The sequence below is a fragment of the Symphalangus syndactylus genome, chromosome 13 (genome assembly GCF_028878055.3).
Source record: "Symphalangus syndactylus isolate Jambi chromosome 13, NHGRI_mSymSyn1-v2.1_pri, whole genome shotgun sequence".
In the NCBI taxonomy this organism is placed as follows: domain Eukaryota; kingdom Metazoa; phylum Chordata; class Mammalia; order Primates; family Hylobatidae; genus Symphalangus; species Symphalangus syndactylus.
The window spans coordinates 123,595,921-123,613,388 of NC_072435.2; the positions used below are offsets into that span (position 1 = coordinate 123,595,921).

The 17,468-nt window shown below is 37.1% G+C and overlaps 1 long non-coding RNA gene across 5 annotated transcripts in view; it reads left to right on the forward strand.

The window, feature by feature from the left end:
- Nucleotides 1–16,414: 16,414 nt before the first annotated feature.
- Nucleotides 16,415–17,468, forward strand: part of LOC129460122 (uncharacterized) — a 57,476-nt gene continuing 56,422 nt past the window's right edge. For all 5 annotated transcript variants that reach the window (XR_010115173.1, XR_010115174.1, XR_010115175.1 and 2 more), the window contains exon 1: nt 16,415–16,697. This is a non-coding gene — a long non-coding RNA (uncharacterized lncRNA). The remainder of the gene's footprint in view (nt 16,698–17,468) is intronic.

Here is a 17,468-nt window from a genome sequence, read left to right on the forward strand (position 1 = left end):
CTTGGGACAGCATTTCACAATATCCCCCTAAGTCTACCTCCCTGTGAAGTGTGTGTTACCAAATCTGTAACATAACCTATGTGAGGCTCAGCTATATCCAGCCAGGAAACCTGTTTATATTTACAATGATAGAAAATAGCATCAGCATAAATGGCCAACAATAGATTTAATAAGAACTTTTTTTTATGAGATGGAGTTTCGCTCTTGTTGCCCAGGCTGGAGTGCAGTGGCACGATCTCAGCTCACTGCAACCTCTGTGTTTTGGGTCCAAGCGACTCTCCTGCCTCAGCCTCTCGAGTAGCTGGGATTACAGGCATGCGCCACCATGCCTGGCTAATTTTGTATTTTTGGTAGAAATGGGGTTTTACCATGTTGGCCAAGCTGGTCTCAAACTCCTGACCTCAAGTGATCCACCCACCTCAGCCTCCCAAAGTGCTGGGATTACAGGCATGAGCCACCACTCCTGGCACATCCAATAGTTTATTATACAGTTATTAAAACCAAGTCATTTAATTCATTCACTTAACAAATATTTTTTGTGCCCTGTTCCCAGATTCACAAGCTGGCCCTGGGAGACAATGGTTTAAAAAAATGCCTGCCTCGCCTCTGAGTAACTGATACTTGCTTTCCAGTGGGAAAGGTGGATAATAAAGAAGTCCATAAGCTAAATAATTACAAACTATAGTAACTCTATAAAGAAAAGGGAGCTGTGATAAGAAGTAGAAAACACAAAGCCTATTTTCCATAGGGGTCATCAGGCAAGGTCTCAGAGGAGACACTGACTCTGAGACTTAAAAAAAAAAAAGGAGGAGCCAGCCATGCATAGCACAAGAAAGTCCTCGAGCACGCAGGGAACCAACCAGTTCCTGTGCAGCTGGCATGTCGTGAGTAACAGGAAAACGGTATGAGATGGAACTGAGGTGGGGGCAAGGAAGGAGCAGTCTTCCTGGTTGCTTTCCACCTCAGTAAGGAAGCAAAGCATGATTTATGTTTGTTTATTTTCATGAGAATATATCACTGAAGAATAAGTAAAGAAAAGTATATTACATGCATGCAAAAAAATACATTATCATTCAAGGATAGAAAGAAATGTTGGAAAGGAATACTTCAAAAATTCAAGAATGTCATGGGTTTATGAGTGATCTTTTTGTTACTTCTTTTGGCCTATCTACAAGGGACATATGTAAAAAGAAAAAGACCCATAGTTTAAACACAATGACACTGTAGAAAACTTAACGGATGCCTGTGTGTAATATGGTTGGCAAACACTGATGACTCGGCATGTGAAGCACAGGCAAACCCTAATGGGGGCTGCGCACCCTCCAGAGAAGCGGACCTGTCACTGCTGCTCTCCCATTAAGATGTGAGGTCATGTGCACAGATCCTCAAAGATGACTCTTGAATGGGATGTGGACACCATGACATATACTACTACAATTTTCATATCGTGGCTCATATGCCCTTTGAAAGCTAGCAGAAATAAACCCTTGAGAACTGAAATGGCGTCTCTCTAGACCCCAGAAATATTGTCACAGGAAATATTTTGATTGTATTAATCACTATTGAATTCCCCATTCCCTGCCTTCCAATCAGCCCTTGTTTGAAGCTTATTTTCTGTGACAATCAAAGATTTCTTTCAGATAATCACGAAAACTCTTCCTTGGGAACTAACAAATGTACTCATTGGGTTTCACTGTCTCCACCTCCAGGTGAATGCTGGAAGACATGATGTTTATCCTAATGCTACTCACTTTACAGCTGTACTCAGATAAATGTGAATTTGGTTTCAATCTTCAAATACACTGTCTGAGATGAGTTGTGTAGACCACTGCTCCATGATTACATTTGGGGAGATTCAGAGGTTCGTGACTGTATCTAAGCCAAAAATGGTGGCAGTATATGATACGAAAAAGTGAGTAAAAGGTTACATAATGGAAAATATGAAAAGTGAATTGCTCCAAGGCGTGCCTTCAAGATTGCAGCCAATCAAATCTCCCAACAAGAGAAACTAAAAGCATATAGCCAAAATATTTTTAAGTTTTTTTTTTTTTTTTTTTTTTTTTTTGACAGAGTCTCGCTCTGTTGCCAGGCTGGAGTGCAATGGTGCGGTCTCAGCTCACTGCAACCTCCGCCTCCTGGATTCAGGCAATTCTCCTGCCTCAGCCTCTCGAGTAGCTGGGACTACAGGCACACACCACCACGCCCAGCTAGTTTTTGTATTTTTAGTAGAGACAGGGTTTCACCATGTTGGCCAGAATGGTCTCTATCTCCTGACCTCGTGATTCGCCTGCCTCGGCCTCCCAAAGTGCTAGGATTACAGGCGTGAGCCACCGCGCCCGGCCTAAGCTACCTTTTTCAAGACATTGGAAAACCCTAAGGGGAGGAGGCCATGAGTGACAAAGACCTTGGTATAAAGGAGCCCGGTTGGTGTCAGCTACTGTTTTGCACAACCTTTATCCATTAGGCACTTACCAGCTTAAGTGTGATGGGATGGAGGACTGTGAATCTCAGTAGAAATCCTAGCATAAAACAGAAGCAAGGTAGCATTCTCAGCAGCCTCTCAACGACAAGGAAACAAAAATTGGAGCTCATGGTCATCAAGGTAGCTAGAACTTTAAAGACTAAGATCTAAGAGAAATGGGAAAAACAGAAATGAACTCAGAGATTCTTCTCAACTCAAGGCATTTGAGAATGCCTTATTTGCACAGTGAAAGAAGCAAAGAACCTGCAGAGAAACCTCATTAAAAGACTGAAAAGCTAAACATAGCTTTCAGCAGTCTCATAGTTTCAGGGAGATGAAAATTACAGTTAATGGTTGTCTTGATTTATGACAAGAGTGACACCATAGTACAGTGGTGGAAAGAATCATTCTTTGGATGTATGGTGCTAGATCAAATGAATATTCATACAGACAAAAAATGATTCTTGAGACTTATCTAAAAGTTATACACAAAACTCTAAATTGCCTGCACTTCTAGAAGTTACACATATAATGATAATCCTTCTAGAAAGGAGTATAGGAGAATCTCTTTATGACATTGGGTCAGGAAAATATTTTCTAATTAGTTCATGGAAAGTAAAAAACTTCAAGGAAAAAATCAATTTAGCTACATTAAATTGGAGAGTTTTACTTAAAAAACAAACACCAATAATTAGCTTGACTATGGTCATTTCACAATGCACATGAATATCAAAATATCATGCTGCACGCATAAAAAATAACAGTTTTTGTTTGTCGATAATACCTCAATATAACTGTTGGAACAAAAATACTAGTAGGAAAAGGCAAGCTGTAGAAACACTATAAATATATTTTTTAAAAAGAGGAGATTCAATAGAAATGCTGGGAAATTTTGGAATAAGCATTTTGTACAAAGAAAAAAAAACACATCCAAATGATCACTGAAAGTCAGTATAGCAGTTAGTTAATTCTGGGTGTGGTGGTGACTTACAGGGTTGAAAAGGGGTCTTTCTTGGGGGCCAGTAGTAAAGTTAAGTCTTAATTTTGGTGGTGGTTATACAAGCATGTTAACTGTAAAAAAATTGTTGAGTTCTACACCTATGATTTGTGCCTTTTTCTTTATATCAACTGTATATATATAATTCCATTTAAAATCATTTATTTAAATTTTACTTTACAAAAGAGTAGGAACACTTCCACTTTCAATCAGTATGGAGTAATGAGAGCAGGTTTTACCCACCCACATGATACAGACAAAAAAAAAAGAAGTCTAGAAATAAAAATATTTGAAACAATAGATTTTAAGACATTGGACATTAGCCAACAAGGGATGCTGATCCCTGAGGGATGGAAGACAAACTAGATGGATACTACAATGCTTCTAGTTCATGGCCCCAAGAGAGTATTCTTGCTGTGGTACAGGGAAGAAGAAAGCTCTTTGATTTGAGGACTCTGAGAGACCAGCAGACCAGAATCAAGAGGACATCATACTGAAGAAGAGAGAGCCCCATTCTCTTGAGAGAGAGAAAGAACTCCCACATTCTTCAGAGGAGACTCAATGAACATGAAACAGAATTCCGGTCAGCAGAGGAATGTGAGGAACCCCCTGAAGCCAGAGGAAAGAAATACTTGAAATAATTTGTAATAACCGTATTCAGGGCCAAGTGTAGTTGTTGTTCTCGTCAGCAAGAACGGAAAGCCTCATGCTTCATGGAGTATTACACAGAGTGCAGAATGGATCTCACTCAAGAAGGGGTGAATCATTAGACTTACAATGAGCACTGTTCAAGTTGCAACTAAAACGTTGTAAAAGTAAGTTCTAAAACTGACAAACTATTTTCATAAAATATAATGGCATCCCAGAACAAAAGCCAGGATTATTTCTAGTAATGCCAAAAAACAAAAAAACAAAAAACCCTCACCCAACTAGGTAAACTGTACAGTGTCTGGCATCTGATCCAGATTTATTAGGCATGGAAATAAGCACACAAATATGACCATAATAAAGAGAAAAACCAATCAGTCAGAAACAAAAGAGAACGGACGCAGACGTTAGAATTACTAGACAAGTACATGAATGAAGTTGTTATAACTGCATTTCATATGTTCCAAGAGGTAAATAAAGCCATTTCCTCTCTTTCCCTCTCTCCCCCACATAAGCATTGACACGCCCACACACATACAGACAGAAATGCTCCTCAACTTACAACAGAGTTATGTCCAGATAAACTCAACATAAGTTATAAGTAAAAAATGCATTTAATACTCCCAGCCTATGGAACATCATAGCTTAGGTTAGTCTACTTCACACATACTCATAACACTTACTTTAGCTTTCAGTTGGGCAAGATTATCTCACACAAAGCCTATTTTATAATATAGTGTTCAATATCTCATGTAATTTATTGAATACCACACTGAAAGTGGAAAACTGTATTGCTGTATGAGTATTCAAAGTATGGTTTCTACTGCATAAATATTGCTTTTGCACCATAGTTCAGTTAAAAAAATCCTAAGTTGAAACATTGTAAGTCCAAAACTGTCTGTATACGTACATGCATTTGTATATACTTACATGCATATATGTCGAAATCTACATATCTACATATGCGATGAATAGATACAAGTGTTTTAACATGTAGAAAATCCTATCTCTCCCAATTAAAACTTCTAGAGATAAAAACCACAATCTCCGAGATGGAAAATACCCTAGGTAGGAATAACAGCAGACTAAGCATCACAGAATAACAACTGTGAACCTAAAACTGTAAACAGTAGAATGAAATTATCCAAAATGAAACAAAGAGAAAAAAAGAGAAAACAGAGAAATGAGAAGAGCATCAGTGAGCTGTAAAACAATCCCAGACACCTAATATTTGAGTAACTGAAGTTCCAAAAGGAGAAGATGAAGAGGGGGTGACAGAAAAAAACAGATTTGAGGATATAGTGACTAAATTTTTTTCACCTAGTTTTATCAAAACTAGAGATCCAAGAGGCTCCATGAACCCCACCCAAAACACAAGAAGCATGAAGAAAAATACACAAAAGTACATCATAATCAAATCAGCCAAACCCAGGGATAAAATCTTAAGAGCAGTCAGAGAAAAGTATTTGATACAGAGTAACAAAATAATGATGAGAACAATTTCTTGTCAGAAACAAGCAAAGCAAGAAGAGACTCAGATAGCATATTTTAAAAACTGAAAAAACATGGTTCATGTATTTGACAATTGTCTATCCCCAGAAAAATATTTTAAAAGTAAAGGCAAAATAAAGATTTCTTTACACAAAAGACTGATAAAAGAATTTATCAGCAACAGACCCACACTACAAGGAATATTAATAGAACTCTTTTAGGCAAAAATAAAATGATTTCAGAAGGAAATATGGATGTCCACAAAGAAATAAACAATACTAGAAATGATAATTGAATGGATAAGTACCTAAGTTTTTTTTCTCATTTCTCATTATAAATCTCTTTATAAGATAATTGACTATTGAAACAAATACAAAAACAATGTAATGTGAGTTTTATGTAAAAGTATGGCAACGATTGCAAAAGGTTTAGGGGAAGAAATAGAAGTACAGTATTTTAGTTTCTTATACTTATGCAAAGTAGTATAAATCACTTTAAAGTATACTGTGATTGTCCTTTGCCACACCATGGGTATAACTGTAGATCATCATATTAAGTGAAATAACTCAGAAATGGAGAGACAAGTACAGCATGTTCTCACTTACAGGTGGGAGCTAAAAAATGTGTGCACATGGACATACAGAGTAGAAAAATGGACACTGGAGAATCCAAAGGGAAGGGAGGCTGGGAGGGGAATGAGGGATGAGAAATGACTTAATGGGTATAATGTACACTATTCAAGTGATGGCTACACTAAAAGCCCACACTTTGCCATTGGGCAATATACCTATGTAACAAAACTGCACTTATACCCCTTAAATCTATTGAAAAAAACTATACTGTGATAAGTTACGTTGTGCAATTTAAACTCTGAAGAATGCATCATAATAACAAAACAAAGATTTAATCAGCAAACATAGACTATAAAATGGAATCATAAAAATATTCAATTAATCCAAAAGAAGGCAGGAGAAGAGGAAAAGAGGAAGAAAGAACATTTGAGGGAACTATAATATAAATAGTAAGATGACAGATTTAATTCTAAACATATCAGTAATTATATTACATGTAAATGTATAAATACTCCAACTAAAAAGGCAGATATTTTTATTTTGAATATAAAGGAAGGCTCAACTATGAAACCCACTTTAGTAAACAGAAACATATAGGTTAACGTTAAAAAATGGAAAAAATTCCTGCTCACACTGAACCAAGGAAAAGTAAAATTGATACATTACTATCTCACGAAGTAAATTTTAGAGCAAAGAATATCATCACAGATAAAAAAGTTTATTTCAAAATGATAAAATAGTCAATGCATTGAGAGGCTACAATAACTTTCAATATTTACGCTCCTATTAACAGAACTTGAAAATACATGAAGCAAAAGCTGATAGAACTGCTAGAAGTAGACAAACCCACAATGATAATCAGAGATTTCAGTATTCCTCCCCAAAATTGATAGGCCTAATGGAAAAATCTGTGAGCATATAATATACTTGAACAACACTAACAATGAACCTAATTAACCTTTATAGAATAGTCCACCCAAGAAGAGCAGAATACACAGCTTTTTCAACTGCACATTGAATAATCACCAAGTTAACCCACATCCTGTGCAACCTAGAACTTAAAGTATAATATATATATATATATATTATATATATACATGGAGTTTTTCCACTCTCTATATGGTGTATAAATAAAGGCAGTTTTCCTAATCCCATTCCATCTGGGTGCCTTTTATTTCTTTTAATTGCCTTATTGCACTGGCTAGAACTTCCAGTACAATATTGAATACAAGTGATCTAAACAGGCATTTTTGTCTTGTTCTTGATTTCATGGGGAAAGCATTCAGACTTTACCAGTAAGAACGATGCCAACTGTTGGTTTTTCAGTAGATGCCTCTTACAGATTGAAAACTCCACTGATTTTATATATATATATATATATATACATATATATATAAAAAATATATATAATATAAAATATATATATATAAAATCAGTGACCTTGGAGGAAAAAAAAACAAGTTTCAGTCAATATAAAAGCATTTCAGTAATACAAAATATATGTTGTGACCACACAGGAATTAAAAATTGTAATCAATAACAGAGAGATTTCAGGAAAATTTTCAAATTTTTCGGAAATTAAATATGCAGTTTTAGATTTCTATGGGTCAAAGAAGACAAAAGGAAAATTAGGAAGAATTTTGAAATGAATGAAAATCTTAACACAATATCAAAATCTGCAGGATGTCAATGACCCAGAATTTGAGAGGGGGAAGTTTGAATGCCTGTATCAGAAAAGAAGAACAGCCCTTCGATGACTTCAGCTTCCATCTTAAGAAACTAGAAAAAAACAGATAAAACTCAAAGTAGGCAGAAGAAAGGATATGTTTTTAAAAAGAGCTCAGAGTAGATGTCAATGAAATGGAAAATAGAAAAAAAAAAGAGGGAAATTAATCTGAAAGCTTGTTTTTAAAGAATATAAAAAGTATTGATAAATACCTTTCACACTGATCAAGAAAAAAAGGCACACAAATTCATAATACCAGGGAGCAGAGAGATGGCATCACTACACATTCTAAAGACGCTAAAAGGCTGCTAACAATATTATAAACAGTTACGTAGCAGTAAATTTGAAAACATATATAGAAAAAAAATCTTGAAAAACAAAACTACTGAAGCTCAAGTGAAGAACAAAGAGCTAACTTCAACAGCCCTATATCTAATAAGGAAATTTGCATTATTAGTTTAAAAAGTTCTTTAAAGAAAATTCCAGTTCCAGATGGTTTCACCGTTGAATTCTGCCAAATATTTAAGAAAGACACAATACTCATTTTATAAATTTACTTTAAAACATTGAAAAAAGGAAACTATGAGGCCAACGTGGCCAGAATACAAAAACCAGACAAAACTTTACAAGAAAATAAACCTAAGAACCGATATCCTTCATGAACATAAACATAACAATTCTAAATAAAATTTTAGCAAACTGAATCTAACAGTGTAAAAAATCATAATACCACCAGATCCAGTGTTGTTCATCTTAGGATTGCCTAGTTGGTTTAAAATTTATATATTCATCAATTATTTACTTCATATTAACAAACTTAAAATACAAAATCATAGGATAATCTCACTAGATGTTAAAAAGCATTTGGCAAAATTCAGCATTCATTCCTGATTAAAATATAAATAAATAAACTTCTAACCAAACTAATCATCAGGGAAGATCCTTGCAATCTGTAAGAGGCAACTACCGAAAAACCAACAGTTGGCATCGTTCTTACTGGTAAAGTCTGAATGCTTTCTCCATGAAATCAAGAATAAGACAAAAATGCCTGTTTAGATCACTTGTATTCAACATTGTACTGGAAGTTCTAGCCAGTGCAATAAGGCAATTAAAAGAAATAAAAGGCACCCAGATGGAATGGGATTAGGAAAACTGCCTTTATTTATACAATATATAGAGAGCAGAAAAACTCCATGTAGGAAATTCAATCGACTCTATCATAAACCTACTGGAACTACTTAAAACACCTACAGGGTCCAAGCACAAGATTCAGCAAATCAAACTACAAAAATCCTTTCAAAGAACAATCAGACATCCAAATTGAAATTCAAAGATACTACATACTTCCAAAGAACAGTCAGACATCCAAATTGAAATTCCATTTATAATGCATCAAGAATATAAAATACTTAGGGATAAATAATAAAAATGGGAAAGACCTACGTTGAAAACTATAAGACTTTGCTGGGAAAATTATAAATAAAGAGATCTATCATGTTCATAGACGAGAACTCTCAATATTGTTAACATGTTGATTTTTCCCAAATCAATTTATGATTTAATGAAATCCCAATCAAAATCCATGAAGACACTTTAAATAGAAATTAACAAACTGATTTTAAAATTTATAAGGAAAGGCAAAAGACCTAGAATAGCCACAACGTTGAAAAAAAAAAGAACAAAATTAGCACTAATCAAAATCATAACATGCTTTTTATATAAAACACAACTAAAGAGAATAAAAATGCAAGCCACAGACTGGGTGAAAACATTTGCAATCATAAATTTGACAAGAAGTTTGTATCTAGAATATAAAGTATTCTCAAAGTTCAAGAAGAAAAAAAATGACATGAGTGAAAAAAGGAAGGAAAATTTGAACAGGTGCTTCACCAACATAGATATATGGAAAGAAGGCACACAAATAGGTATTCTGCACCATTAACCATTAGAAAAAGAGATTACTACATACAGAGATTATTACATAGAGAGAGATTACTACACATCTATTTAAATAGCTAAAATTAAAAAGACGAATGGGGCCAGGCATAGTGGCTCACGCCTGTAATCCCAACACTTTGGGAGGCCGAGGCAGGTGGATCACCTAAGGTTAGGAGTTCGAAACCAGCCTGGCCAACATGGCGAAACCCTGTCTCTACTAAAAATATAAAAATTAGCGGGGCATTGTGGTGGACGCCTGCAATCCCAGTTACTCAGGAAACTGAGACAGGAGAAGCACTTGAATCCAGGAGGCGGAAGTTGCGGTGAGCCGAGATCATGCCACTGTACTTCACCCTGGGCCATAGAGTGAGACTCCATCTCAAAAAAAATAAATAAAAATAAAAAGACTAATGTCAGGAACGTGAAAGAAATACTCCACAACGACTTTGGAATGCAAATACTTTGGCAATTTCTTCGAGTTAAACATATGCCTATCATATGATCCAACCATCCTAGGCATTTGCCCAAAATAAATGAAAAGGTATATCCATAGAAGCCGGCACATGGATTTTCACTGCAGCCTTATTTGTGGATAGCCCCAAATTGGAAGCCAGCCAAGTGTCCCTTAACAGGCTAATGGATGCACAGAGAGTGGTATCTTCGTACAATGAATACTAATCAACAATAAAAAGAAACAAAATATTATTCAATATTTTAATATTGAATATTTTATTAAATATTAGGAATAAAATGGATGAAGTGTAAAATAGCCATGCTGAGTAAAAGAATCCAGGCTGGGTGCAGTGGTTCACCCCTATAATCCCAGGGCTTTGGGAAGTCAAGGCAGGAGGATGGCTTGAGGCTAGGAGTTTGAGACCAGCCTCAGCAACATAGTGAGACTCTGTCTCTACAAAAATACTTAAAACTAGCCAGCTGTGGTGGCACACACCTGCAGTCCAAGCTACTCAGGAGGCTGAGGTGGGTGGATCACTTGAGCCCAAGAGTTCAAGACTGCAGTGAGCTGTGATTGCACCACTGCACTCCAGCCTGGGCAACACAGCAAGATCCTGTCTAAAAAAAAAAAAAAAAGAAATCCAGACCAAAAAAATAGTACACATCCTAAGATTTCTTTAAATGATGTCTGAGAAAAATGCAACCTCATTTATAGTCACAGGAGGCAGAGGAGCAGTTGTCTGAGGAGGGTGGTATGGAGGGGTGTGAGGGAGGGATTACAAATCAAGGTGAAAAATCTCTCTGACCCCGTCTCTACTAAAAATACAAAAATTAGCCAGACGTGGTGGCTCATGCCTGTAATCTCAGCTACTAGGGAGGTGGAGGCAGGTGAATCGCTTGAACCCAGGAGGCGGGGGTTGCGGTGAGCCGAGATCACACCATTGCACCCCAGCCTGGGCAACAAGAGAAAAACTCCGTCCCAAAAAAAAAAAAAATCTTTCTGAGAAGATGGATGGGCTCATTGTCTTGATTGAAGGGAGTTTTTCACAGGTGCATACATATAGCAAAACTTAGGAAACTGCACACTTTCAATGTGCACAGTTTAGTGTATGTTAATTATACTTCAATAAAGCTGCTAAAACTACTTGTCCACAATTTATTTGCAACTTTTTCTGTTAATAAACAAACAAACAAGATGTAACAGAAAAGTATTTGCAAATAGCTGTGAGTCACCAATGTTGTGGTTCCCAAACTTTGGAAATCTTCTTTTATATTTCTTTTGTTGGTGGGAGAGGAAGCTTATTTGTTTCCTTCCTGGGCCCTGGAATTAAAATATGTTGTTGTCTGTGGAAGATACATGAACTCATTACTACCAAATTTAGCAGCCATCATCAATAACATCTCTGAAATCACAATTTTCTGCGCTAATTGTATGATCTTCAATACTCATTAAAATTAATTCCTATTTTTTCATAGTCTACTCTATTTCCTAAAAATCATCTTTGTATCACCAGTTTGATGTTCTTTGTGGAACACAGTCAGAGCTTAATGTCCATAGTGAAGTGCCTATCTCCATCTCATTTACCTTCCTCTCTTACCTCACACTTGCTGTATTTTCTCTAAATATGGTGGTAATTTCAAAAAACGTGGCTTTGCTTAATTTTCACTTCTTAATATTCCAGTGGATGGCCAGATGTGGTGGCTCAAGCCTGTAATCCCAACACTTTGGGAGGCTGAGGCAGGCGGATCATCTGAGGTCATGAGTTTGAGACCAGCCTGGCCAACATGGTGAAACCTGTCTCTACTAAAAATACAAAAATTAGCCAGGCATGGTGGTGAGCACATGTAATCTCAGCTACTAGGGAGACTGAGGCAGGAGTATCACTTGAACCTGGGAGGCAGAGGTTGCAGTGAACTGAGACCAAGACATTGCACGCCAGCCTGGGCAAAAGAGCGAAACTCCGTCTCAAAAAAAAAAAAAAAAAAATTCCAGTGGAGATTGTACCTGATTGTTTATTAAGCCTTAATGCTACCTCTGTGCTTCTAAAACTCTATCTAAGGATGATCTAGGCTGCCTTGCTAGTAGAGTCCTAATTTTTGTCTCCAAGTGAACGTCAGGTGCATGAGGTTTAAAAGGTAAAAAGCAGGGAAGGCACTGGTCTCCAGTGGCAGGTGCAGAAATGCGTGTGGGCCTTGGTGGATGGTGAGCATGAAGCGGTGCCACAGTTTCCTGACTTTCTCCTGGGCATCAGCCACTTGGGTGCCAACATAATTTGCAAGATTTATATCAGCCTTTCTGACTTTGCCTGCTCAGTCCTTCCTTCATTGAGTCAACCTTTAATTCTCTACATGAAACAAGCCCTGCTAAAAGCATCTAGTGACTTCAGATTTATTGTCTAAACCAGTTAGTGTTTTCATATTTGGTTGGTTGGTTTCGTCTTTTAAGATACTAAACTTTGTGGAATTTCTTAAATTGTGGTTAAATATACATAACATAAAAATTTACTCTCTTAATCATTGGTAAGTGTACAGCACATTCACACTGTTGTGCAATTGATCTCCAGAACTATTTTCACCTTGCAAAACCAAATGCTATTCCTATTTCCCCTGCCCCCAGCAAGCACCATTCTGCTTTTTGTCTCTGTGGATTTGACCATTGTAGGTACCTCGTATAAGAAGAATTATACAGTATTTTTCTTTTGTGAATGGCATATTTCACTTAGCATGATATTTGAACCAGTTGTATTTTGTCATATTTAATATACGGAACCTTGGCCTGAGGAATAAAGCAAGTGTTTGATTTTGTTGATATAAAATAGATTCCTTTCCTAGAATTCTAAGTAGTTCTACCCATGCAAAAAAATTCACATGCTGTGTTTCTTACTTCTTTTGCAGTTTTCTACTACCCTGATAGTGCATCCAAGGTGCTGACGATGGCTAAGGATAATATGCCAGAGAACCTCTGCCTACTGGCAAGCCCCAGGAGACCTCTCCTTGTTGTGTTAAGTCTCTGAAATCAGACATTCTCACCCATGCTGAGCGTTATCTAGACATAATTTCTCTCTAAATTCTATTACTGGCCTTTGGCTGCCGACAAATAAGTTAATTCACATCCATGTCAATAACTCAGTCACACTAAAATTGAATCAATGAATGTAACTAGGACTCCAAGTATGCTGTAATTTGGCAATGATGGTACTCACAGTGAGGTGGTGAGATTAATCACTGGGTGTCATAAATGAAATGTGCTGGTTCGTGAAGAATCCAGCACAATTTCCCTGGCTGGGATGAGGGTTGGCAGTCGTGGGTTTGCTTGGACAGTGTCGGGCCCATACACTCTGAGGGGAGCCTGAGTGCGCCACCATGAAAAGATGCGAGTGTGAAGAATGTTATCCATCACCTGGAGATTCAGGGTCAAATGAGTCAATGTTCTGTTTTGGCTGCCCAGGTTTTGGGGGGTGCTAAATGTCTTTACGAGCCTAGGAAACTTGTGGTCCCCCAACTATCCAGAACAATGGAGGAAAATTCGAAATGAAAATACCTCGTGCAAACTCGAAAACTCATCCTTGAAAAACTAACAACTTGTTCTGCACATGAATCTTCTGAGTTTGGCTTTCTGGTTTACAAAACCACAGCGGATCAGAAATAGCAAGTTATAAAATGAAACAGAGCGAAGTATACAGGAAATGACAATGGACAATAAGAAAACTCTGGAAAATAATGCAAACACCTCCGTTTGGGCCATTAAATGTAGGAGCAAATAGCTCTACAGAATGCAGCAGATCTTATGTTTATCTACAAATTTCACCACACTGTCAAGAAACATGTTCATAATTACAATGTTCAGATACCCTGAGGAGATTGATAATCCTTGTAGTTTATGGAGTCAAGGAATACAGTAATATGTTTAAGCACAGTTCTACCTCCCTCACATATTAGTGGGCTCATACATGGTTTGTTTGTTTGAGACAGAGTCTCGCTCTGTCGCCCAGGCTGGAGTACAGTGGCACGATCTCGGCTCACTGCAAACTCCGCCTCCCAGGTTCACGCCATTCTCCTGCCTCAGCCTCCCGAGTAGCTGGGACTACAGGCACCCGCCATCACGCCCAGCTAATTTTTTTGTATTTTTAGTAGAGACGGGGTTTCATGGTGTTAGCCAGGATGGTCTCGATCTCCCGACCTCGTGATCCGCCTGCCTCGGCCTCCCAAAGTGCTGGGATTACAAGCGTGAGCCACCGCGCCCGGCCGATACATAGTTCTTAATATGTAACAGGCACTGTTATCTAGCATTTGACGGTACTCATTTTAGACAAAGAAAATGAGGCTCAGAGAAATTAACTAACTTTCTTAAACCACAGAGCTATTAAGTAATGAAATGTGAATTCAAACCCCAGCAGCCCAGCCCCAGCCCTGCTCTTAAGTACCACAACATATAGCTCACTTGTGACACTTCCAGATAGCCAAAAGCTTTATTCTATTGGAAACATATCCTACTGCCCTCTAGAATAAAATTATTGGAAACATGTGATATATCTTTAAAAGGAAACTAAACAATGTAACTCTTTGGAGCCTGGGGGAGCCTGTGCTGTTCTCATTAAGCATGAGTATTAGTGAGTTGATTTCAAAGTTTATTAAATGAGTAAGTGTGGGAAACAAATTAGGAAAGAAACTATTCAGAGGAATAAAAATGACAGAAACAGAAGTTTAAAGGTTATAATGTCCTCATGTTACAAAGCATGTATCTGTATGCTGATATAGGCCCATATATATTGAATTCCTACAGACTGATGGTTTTGCGAGCACATTACATCTCTTTTAGAAAGAATAAACACACATATTTGATAAAGAAGTTTGGTAGTAGGAAAATAGATTGGGCTGTTGAGTGCAGGTGATTGTCATGTTCTGTGGTCTAAAGATAACCAGCTATGGAGTAGAGGGTTGGATCTCATTGCTGTCTCTACTATTTGTAAGCTCTTTGACCTTGTGCAAGCTAACTCCTTGTATCTTTCATTTTCTTATCTGCAAGACTGGGAAAATAGTAATATGTGCTTGCCAAGTTATGAGGGAGGATTAAATGAATTAGTCTTCATGTATTTCTTAAGACATGGTACTAGATCAGGGGTTTGCCAGTTCTTTTCTGTAAAAGGTGAGACTTCGAAATATTTTCAACATTCTTGACTACCGGGACAGAATTGCAGCCACTGAATTACTGAATTCTTTTCTTTTCATGGGAAAATAGCCATACAAAATACAGAAATTAATGGGCACAGTTGTGGTACAATGAATCTTCATTTACGAAAACAAGCTGTGGGGCAGATTTGACCTCAGGACTGTGGTTTGCTGACTGCTTCACAAGATAAATGTGGGTTAATATCATCAAAGGATTTTGATGAGAAGTTAGTGGCATGCTGTATGAAAAGTGTGTGGTACAGTATCTTGCCCGTGAAAGGTGTTTAGCGAATGATAGTTATGATTATAAGGCAGGTATTTTATATGTAATCTAGAAAGTTACATATGGCTTTCAGATCTTCAGACTCTGTTCCTGCTTCTTAATTTTCATCAAGGAAGGTTAAGAGACAAGGTTAACTTAGCTAAGAAGCAACTATGTGCAGGAATAAAGGTAAGGAAAATGACAGAATTTGGTTACAGTTCCAAGATTCCTAGTTCAAAATAGAATAGGAAGAACGGCTGATTTTCTCCTGATGTGGCCTTCCCTGACCTTGCAATATCTCCCCAGAAGGCTGTAGACTCTTTCTCCTTTATAAAACATTAAATGTGACTACCTTACATCAGTAACAGGTGTATTAATGGGGGTGCTGATGGCAGGCAGGGAACAAGCTGAATGACATGAATTCTTCCCTTCATAAATGGGCATCTTTCCATGAAAACACAACATCATTTGTTGAATGTCAAGTAGACTAGAATTTCAGACCTGGAAACATTTGCCTTGAAGCATCAAAATAATTGAATACTGTAATGGCTCAGCACCTGGCTTAAAGTTATAATACCAGGATTTACATTATTCTTAGCCACAGGCATATTTTTCACCAGCTTTTAACAACCCACCTCCTTTTCCCCTTCCCTCCCACACAATAACTGGGATGACTTGTCTAGATCTTAGGCAACGATCCTCTTAGCACATCAGCTCCTGGAAACAAATGCACTTAACCAGAAAAATAGGGACATCAACCAGCAAAGATGCATCCTCATTTAATAGAGCTTGAAATTACTATAATCTTTAAAGTACAGTGAGAAGAAGAAATTTCACCTGCCTGCACATCTGTCGTTGACTCTCCATCTGACTTGGAGGGACTCTGAGGGACCAACCTGAGCCTGAGAAGAGGCAAGATTCCCCTTCAAGGACACACTGGGAACTTACGGACCTCTTTCTCCATGGTGCAGAGCGCAGAGGTAATTACATAATTGGCTGTTCAATTACTTTATTCAAGAGTCACAATCTCAAATTCCATAAGCCACTAGAGAAATGGCATCAATGAATGAAGCAGGTCATTTTAGGGACTTCAGTTAACGGAAAGGGGTGTGTCCCAATAAAGACTCATACAGTCAACTGTTTCCATGCTTGCACTCCCCACTGTTAATTGATTTCCCACATTTTCAAGGCAGCAGGAAATGTCATTTTTAATACTTTTATTTTTGGCTTTACAGAATTAGTGCAAAGATAGTACAGAGTTCCTGTAAACCCAATGGGGATACCCAGTGCCCCATTATTGACATCTTACATTAGTATGGTATATGATTATTAATTATTATATATTAGTGTAGTATTATACATCAGTATAGTGTTATACATATGCATAGTATGTGTGACATACATTATTCATTACTATGTGTGTTACTAATAATTATTATATATTAGTATGTATAATAATACATACTAATAATACATATTATACATTGGTATTAGTATTAGCAATAATTACTATATGTTAGTATGGTACATATTATACACTGGTATTAGTATTAGCAATAATTACTATATGTTAGTATGGTATATTATTATTATGGTGTATTTGTTATTATTAACTAAAGCCCATATTTTAACCAAAAGTGTAAATGGTAAATGTTCTGGTATTTAAATATTGATCACTGTGATAGGCAGAATAATTGATTCCCTCAACGATGCCCCCAATACATAGGCAGAATAATTGTTCTCCAAACATG